The sequence below is a fragment of the Octopus sinensis genome, linkage group LG2 (assembly GCF_006345805.1).
Source record: "Octopus sinensis linkage group LG2, ASM634580v1, whole genome shotgun sequence".
Lineage (NCBI taxonomy): Eukaryota > Metazoa > Mollusca > Cephalopoda > Octopoda > Octopodidae > Octopus > Octopus sinensis.
In genome coordinates this window covers 60,022,947-60,030,446 of record NC_042998.1, presented here as the reverse complement: position 1 = coordinate 60,030,446, position 7,500 = coordinate 60,022,947, and the positions used below count along the sequence as shown (strand labels likewise).

The 7,500-nt window shown below is 44.1% G+C and overlaps 1 protein-coding gene across 4 annotated transcripts in view; it reads right to left on the bottom strand.

Annotated features, from left to right (window-relative positions):
• LOC115224729 (neuropeptide SIFamide receptor-like) overlaps positions 1 to 7,500 on the bottom strand; it is a 326,618-nt gene that overhangs the window by 58,392 nt on the left and 260,726 nt on the right. The gene's annotated exons all lie outside the window — the stretch shown is intronic.

Genomic DNA, 7,500 nt, shown 5'->3' with positions numbered 1-7,500 from the left:
TGGGCTCCACGTAAGTTGGTCATTTTGTACGTTCAAAAGCATTTATTGTCAAATATTTTGTGTTTAAAAGTTGTGCAACAACATCCACTGCAAACCTTGACTAATATCTACACAAAATATCGCCCTTTGTGGGCAAAATTAAAAAAATTCTCGTAGGCCTCGTGTTGTATTTTAGCCATTTTTATTTTCAAAAATGGCTACTGGTCACTACGAGGCTGAGGCGCAACTGAAGCGTGAAGCCAAAACAAAAAAGCAAGATTCCCTGTCACCATGCGCTGAACTTGACTGTTTGAACGCTACATACACCACCACCACCACCCTCAGTATCGACAACAGCAACAACTACAAAATAAAGGCCGCAAGGCCAAGCACCGTCACCGCCACCAATGATTCCACCATCAACACCGACACCACCACCATGGTAGCTTCTGCTACCACAACTGCTGCCTCTGCTAACATCAACAATGACAATACCAAGATCACCGCCACCAAAGACCGTGCCGTCAATACGAATGCCGCCACTACAATATCTGCTACGACGACTGTCTCCTTTGCTACTAACACCACCGCTGCCACCAAGAACGACAATAACAACAACAACAACAACAATTCCCTTCAGTCATTGTTCCCTCCACCACCAACAAGTGAAGGAGAGAAACGAAAAAAAACGCAACCATCAAACGAATTGCCAAAATTTGCTCAAACCCAGGGGCAAATTATGCAGAAAATTTTCCACCCCTTGCTAATTGCATAATCAGCAACCATACATCTAATATACCCACAACCACCACCTCCACCACCACCACCAACATAAATGATAAAAATGAAAATAACGCAAATACAATTAACAAAGACAACAACAACAAAAATGAAATAAATATTTTACCATCTAATAGTGAAGATATTATCATAACAGATTCAACAATACCCGAAAAAGCCACGTCCAAGAATATTTCGGATACAACAACAACACAAACACACAACGACAACAACTGCCAGAATATAAAAGTAAATTTCGCTGACACTCTGCGTCAGAAAAAAGAAATTATATAGTTCACAAATGAAGAGTTGATAGAGACAAGATCACTCTTCACAACCCAAGGACAGGATTTAGTGTTGCATACACCTCAACACATAAAGGAACAAATAGAAAACCAAACAATTATATATAAAATCATTAAAAAAAACAAAAAACAAAATGAACAGATCACAAAAACGGACATTGAAAAGTGTGCAAAAAGCATAATGAAAGTAAAAGAATATACAAACTGGGGTCCCCAGTTTAATACAGTGGTGGTCCGCTTCCCTAACCAGGAGTGGACAAAAGCTCACTCTACGGAGCCTTTGCAAAATGGTGAAATCATCATGATACCATATTACAGAGGGCAAAGAGTGAGCAAAATTACAATTAAAAATGTCCCAACAGACATACCACCCAAATGGATAACATCGGCGATATGTTATCATTTAAAAACGATAAACATATTAGAAATCGCCGAGTACAAAAATGACAATTGCGGTGGTAAATCAATAGAAGTGACCATCCAGATTGATGGGCCTTCTATAGAGAAACTTCCTGATAGGATCCATTTAGAAAATGGGCAAAGCCTATATGTTGTAGCAGAAGGCAAAAAGCCAAGATGCTACAACTGTGGCAGCCCAGAACATTTAATTGCAAAGTGCGTTCTGGCACAGAGAAAACAAGAAAGAACAAATCAGAAAACAAACAAAAATCCTTTGTTGCCAACACCAACACCAACACCACACTCAATGATGGAACAATGCCAAGAAAAACAACAAACCCCAACAACATCACCAAGAAAAGAAACAGCACCAACACAATCACCGTTGACGTCGCAATCGATTCATCATACTGAAACAACACCAAAAGATAGATCAACACCAGCACCAAGGACGACAACAAAAAAAAACAGAAAACAGTGACGAGAAGACAAATTCTACTCCTAACAGCCCAACAACACAAACACCGCACAAAACATCAACAATTTCTACAAACATACATATTAATGCAAATGCTTTGCCTTTACCCCCTTCTGATTCGTTGGACTTGTCGTCCAACGACGAAAGCTCGACGGAATGGCAAGTAGCCACAGGGGGTAAAAGGAAAAGACCAAAAAGCCAAAGAAGTGAAGCAGGGAGATATTTAACTCCGGACAGCATCCCCTTAGACAATGAAAGAATCAATGACCCACCAAACCACACACACAACTAACAGCAATAGACACGGACAATAAAAAACTAATGGATTACATTGCATCCAACACGAACATCTGCGAAGATGACTTTAAGACAAATAATCATCCGCGCACCACTCCACCGAAACACATAAAATTTTACACATAACACAAACACAACACCATACACTGAAAACCCTATTTCCAAATGCGGTAGGGGGGTTTCAAAAATACCTCTCCAAAAAACTATTCAAACACCTCCTCAAAGACACTACAAATGATGAAGAAAGAACTGAAACTTTCGAAATGGGTAAGTGACCTTCCCTCTTGCCTCTTGTCTCTTCCAATATAGTGTGTGAAACACAAATTTCTTAAACGTCAATTATGCTTAAATTAGGTTGTATGAATGCGCGTGGCTTGGCGTCGGCTTGGAAACAAGGTTACCTTCTAAACGACTTCAAGTCACTGAACGTGGATATAGTAGCTATCAGTGAAACCAGACTCAGCAAGCCGCGGGCCCTCGCGTCCATGTTTGGCGATCAATTCGACATTTATTTTTCTCCCTGTCTGCCGAACATGGGTGGTGGAGGTACCGCGGTACTTTTTCGAAAGAGTCTAAATGTAAAAGTAAGAACAATATTCCTAGACGCGGAGGGTAGGCTGGTTGTCTTCGACGTGGATGGCAGAAATGGGTGTGCATTCCGATTGATGGCAGTTTATGCACCGTCCTTAACGGGTCGGGCGGATTTCTTCAGACGTCTAGAGTTTTTCCTGGGTACGTCTAGACCTTTACTGTTAGTAGGGGATTGGAACGCTACCTTGGACACGCATCTAGATTATGTTGGAATGGATAGGAATAGAAGGGGGTGTAAGTGCCTCAAAGACCTACTCAGACGTTTCCATTTGTCTGACAGGTTCCGACTCGACCATCCGAACGTGCCAACGTGGACTTGGACAAACCGCGCCGGATCGTCGAGATCTTATCTAGATAGAATTCTATGCAGGACAGCGGATAGGGATAGTGTAGGACGTCGACAATTTAAAATAGTCAGCTACACAGATCACAAATTTGTGACGTGTACGCTCGACTTATATAAGACATATAGACAGGGTCCCGGTTACTGGAAACTGAACACGTCGCTCTTAGCGCGACAGGTTTACAGGAACCGGATTAGCGAGTTAATTAAGAGGGCGCTGACGGGAGCCGTCGTTAACAACCGCTGGTGGTTCGCCCTGAAAATTGCAATAAAATCGGAATCAATTAGGTTTAGCAAGGAATTAGCGATAGATCGAAATAGAGTAGAGGGAGACCTGGTTAAGAAACTAGAAGAGGCATTTACCCTGGCAGCGCAACCAGCGTGCTGGCTCCGAGGATGGCCCTCGACCAACACCTCAACACCAAGCACGAGGGTTGCGTCGTCAGAGCTAAAATGCGTGCCTTAAGGAACGAAGCTGCGCGAGAGGCCCGGGTAGCAGAGGCGCAGAGTGGCAACAGAGCCACCATTCGGTCTCTAATAGATCAACAGGGATGCAGTTTACTCGAACCCGAAAGGATGCGTGAGGCCTTTCAACAACACTTTGCTCGACTGTTTGGTGCGAGTGGTGGGTCGGAACGCGGGATGAATTTCAGTACCTACCTGACCGACCTGCCGCGGCTCTCGGCAAGAGAAGCGGAGTGTTGTGAAAGTCCCATCACGGCCGCTGACGTGCGGGATGCGATGGCGGGCTGCGCGATGGATAAGTCGCCTGGATTGGATGGTTTACCCTACGAGCTGTATTGTCAAATGCCAGACTTGTTTGGAGACCTCTTGGCATCAGTCTACTGCAACTGGCAACAAACGGGAGAATCCCTGGCTTCGTGAGCCGAGGTGCAGTGACGTTGCTGAAGAAAGACCCAAACAAGGGGAATTTTATAGATAATGTCAGGCCCATCACTCTGCTTAACGCAGATTTGAAAATGTTGGCCAAAGTAATAGCCGAGAGGTTGGCGCTTGTCATTGGTAAACTGGTCGACAGGGTGCAAACATGCGCCGTGTCGGGCAGAACCATACATGACAACCTCCATCTGATGCGTTACATTGTGGACAGGGTAGTTAAGGATCCTGGCATGGGTGGGGCGCTGATCAATTTGGATCAGTCTAAAGCCTTCGATAGGGTCGACCATCGGTACTTGGCGGCCGTCCTCAGGGCGGCTGGCTTCGGTCCCGTCTTCCGCGGTTGGATCGCTGCCTTGTATAGCGGCATCCGATCAGTGATTTGGGTGAACGGCCACCTGTCGAAACCGTTTGACATCACGCGTTCGGTCCGTCAGGGGTGTCCCCTGTCGGCGCTTCTGTATGTATTGACTCTCGAGCCGCTACTGCGGAAGCTGGCGACACTGAGGGGCATCCCACGGGAACTGGGTTGCGGGACGAGCGTGTCGGCATATGCGGACGATGTCCCCGTCATAGTGTCGAGCGAAAAACACATCCAGATGATAGGCGAGACACTAAGAAATACGAAACGGTGACGGGAGCAAAGATTAATCCGGAAAAGTCAGTGGGTTTGCTACTCGGCACCTGGAGAAGCAAGCCCATGCCGTCCGACTGCGGCTCAGTAGTGGGACGCTTGATGGAGGGACCGGTTAAATTGCTCGGGGTCTGGTTCAGTCCGGATCTCCAAATGGACAAGAACTGGGACGAGATCAAGAGTAGAGTGGTCGCTCTCAGCCAAACATGGGCCGAGAGAAAGCTGTCTCTAAAAGGTCGGGCGGATGTGGAGACGCGTACATCGCATCCGTCATCGATTACCGCCTGACCGTCGTGCCCTGTCCCGACGCAACCATCACCAAACTGGAACGCATACCCTTCCGCTTCCTGTGGAAGGGTGGCGTTCCAATGGTGAGGAGGTCCATTTGCTTTCAATATCCGTTGAATGGAGGAATAGGCATGCCGTGGTTGATGATGCGCAGGCATGCGCTGAGACTGCGACATCTCCAGAACTTCATCGATGACGGTGAATAGGTGTGGGCGCCGTTTGTGAGGCGCGCGTTCCCGCAGCTCGACTCACTGACCGAACTGCAAACGTGGATCAGGAAGAAACCGAAACTGGGCGATTGGCACCGAGAGTGTCGCCAAGCTCTACAGCAGCTCTGCCGACCGGGGTCAAACTTGTGCAACTTACAAACGACTAAAGCGTTCTATAGAGGACTAGTGGAGGGGAGGTCCGACGACACACTCGGGGCAAACCTGGGCGTCGACGAGAAATTCCTAACCCGCCTGTTCAGGACGACGTTCGGGCCGGGGCCTATGGATAATTTCCAGAAATCCCCTGGCTTGGCAATGCTATCGAGACGCACTACCTGTTCGAGAGAAGAGCTATAGGCACGGTTCGAAAACCATCACCGGACCGACCTGCCCGAGATGCGGTCAGAGCGACGAAACCGTTCTGCACGCACTCGTACAGTGTCCAGATATTTCAGAGCTGTGGACCTTCGTCGAACAGCTGTTGTCGAGTGTAGGACGGGCCCGCTTATCGGCCGAGTCTATCGTGAATATTGTTGCACCACCTTCCTTTAAACGGGAAGGGAAAACGGTTTTCGCTACGCTGATGGCTATGGCTATTGCGCAGATGTGGATCTCAACTGCTGACTCTCTCTCTCTCTCTCTCTCTCTCTCTCTCTCTCTCTTTATATTATATATATAGGGAGAGTTTACGAAAAAACAAAAGAGGAAGACAGGCGGTGTACAAAATAACCAGATGTATTAGTATAACGCTCAAGAATAGAAAACGTCTTTTACGTTCGAGCCTACGCTCTTCTACAGAAAGGGACAGAGAAAAAAAACAAGGAGAGAAAAAATGTGTGTAGTGGCTAATGATCTATCATGGCGATTCATACATATATATATATATATATATATATATATATATATATATATATATATATGTGTGTGTGTGTATATATACATAAATGTGTAATGGTGTCTGTGTGTGTGTTTGGGGTTACTCTAACCCCTACCACAACGTCCAACCAATTTTAATGTTTTTTTGGCACATAGGTAGATCACATGCCCTGAAGTTCAAGTAAGGTCGGAAGTTTTCGAAAACTCGATAATGCTCAGTTGGCATCGATTTTTGTGAGCTCAATCGGTCGTTTGAATGGAAATTCCCTTAACGATGTTATTTTTCTGCAGCTTTTTGTATTTTTTGTGTGATTTTGATGAAAATCAATGATTGAGCGAGGCTCGTGGCAGTGAGTTGATGTCAGTATATGGCGTTAACAAAAAATTGCGTTAACGATAATTGCGCCTGAGCAGTGGTTTTATAGAATCAATAGGCTTTTGGAATGCAAATACCCATTGAGATTTTATTTTTTGGCTGTAGCTTTTATATTTTTCATCTGATTTTAATGTAATTTGAGATGTAGGTAACTTTTGTGGTGAGAAAGATTGTAAAGGTGCTTATTTAATTCAAAATGGCTTGAATGGGGCACAAATGCACATAAGAATTTTCTTATTTTGTGGAAATTTTATTGATTTTGTAGACATTTTACACGTGATTACAGTTCATGTCCATTAGTTGATGCCAGCATGAAGAGTTAGCAATCAATTGGCTTTTTGCATGCAATTACGCATAGGATTAATATTTTATGCTGTAACGTTTACAGAATTCATCCCATTTTGATGAAATTTGACATTAGGTAAAGTTCATGGTTAGAGTAATGTAGTAGACCTAAAATTAAACCGGTGAAGGCAGAAATCATCCAAATTCACTCACTGTAAAATAATGTGTTGATTTTGAAGAAAATTGACCCATAAGCAAAATTAATCATTTCGACATATGGAACATCAATTATTCATATAATGTATTGGGATTGAAAAGTCAATGGGATATTTTCATGTAAATGCTCACATGGATTCTATTTTACGACACAACCTTAATATTTTTCTTCGGATTTTGCTGATATTTGACAGAGAGACTGATCAATTTTGTACAGAGTGTGGCATTAAATGGAGAGAAATAAGCAAACATTACTCTCAACGGGTCGAGGTGCACCCAAAAGTTTGATTGCGATTTCAGACGGTCCATTATATAGGAGTTTGTCGAAAGCGGTTACCTGGTAAAATTCCCTGCCGAACCAGATATAACATCTTAATGGGTAATAGCTGGCACGGGGAACGTAGTAGATTTCACACAAGGTCAGAGGTGGTCTTAACTTCAACATGGAAAACACGAGCAACGATCCAACAGCTTGTATATATGTATATATATATATATATATATATATATATATATATATATATATATATATATATATATATATATA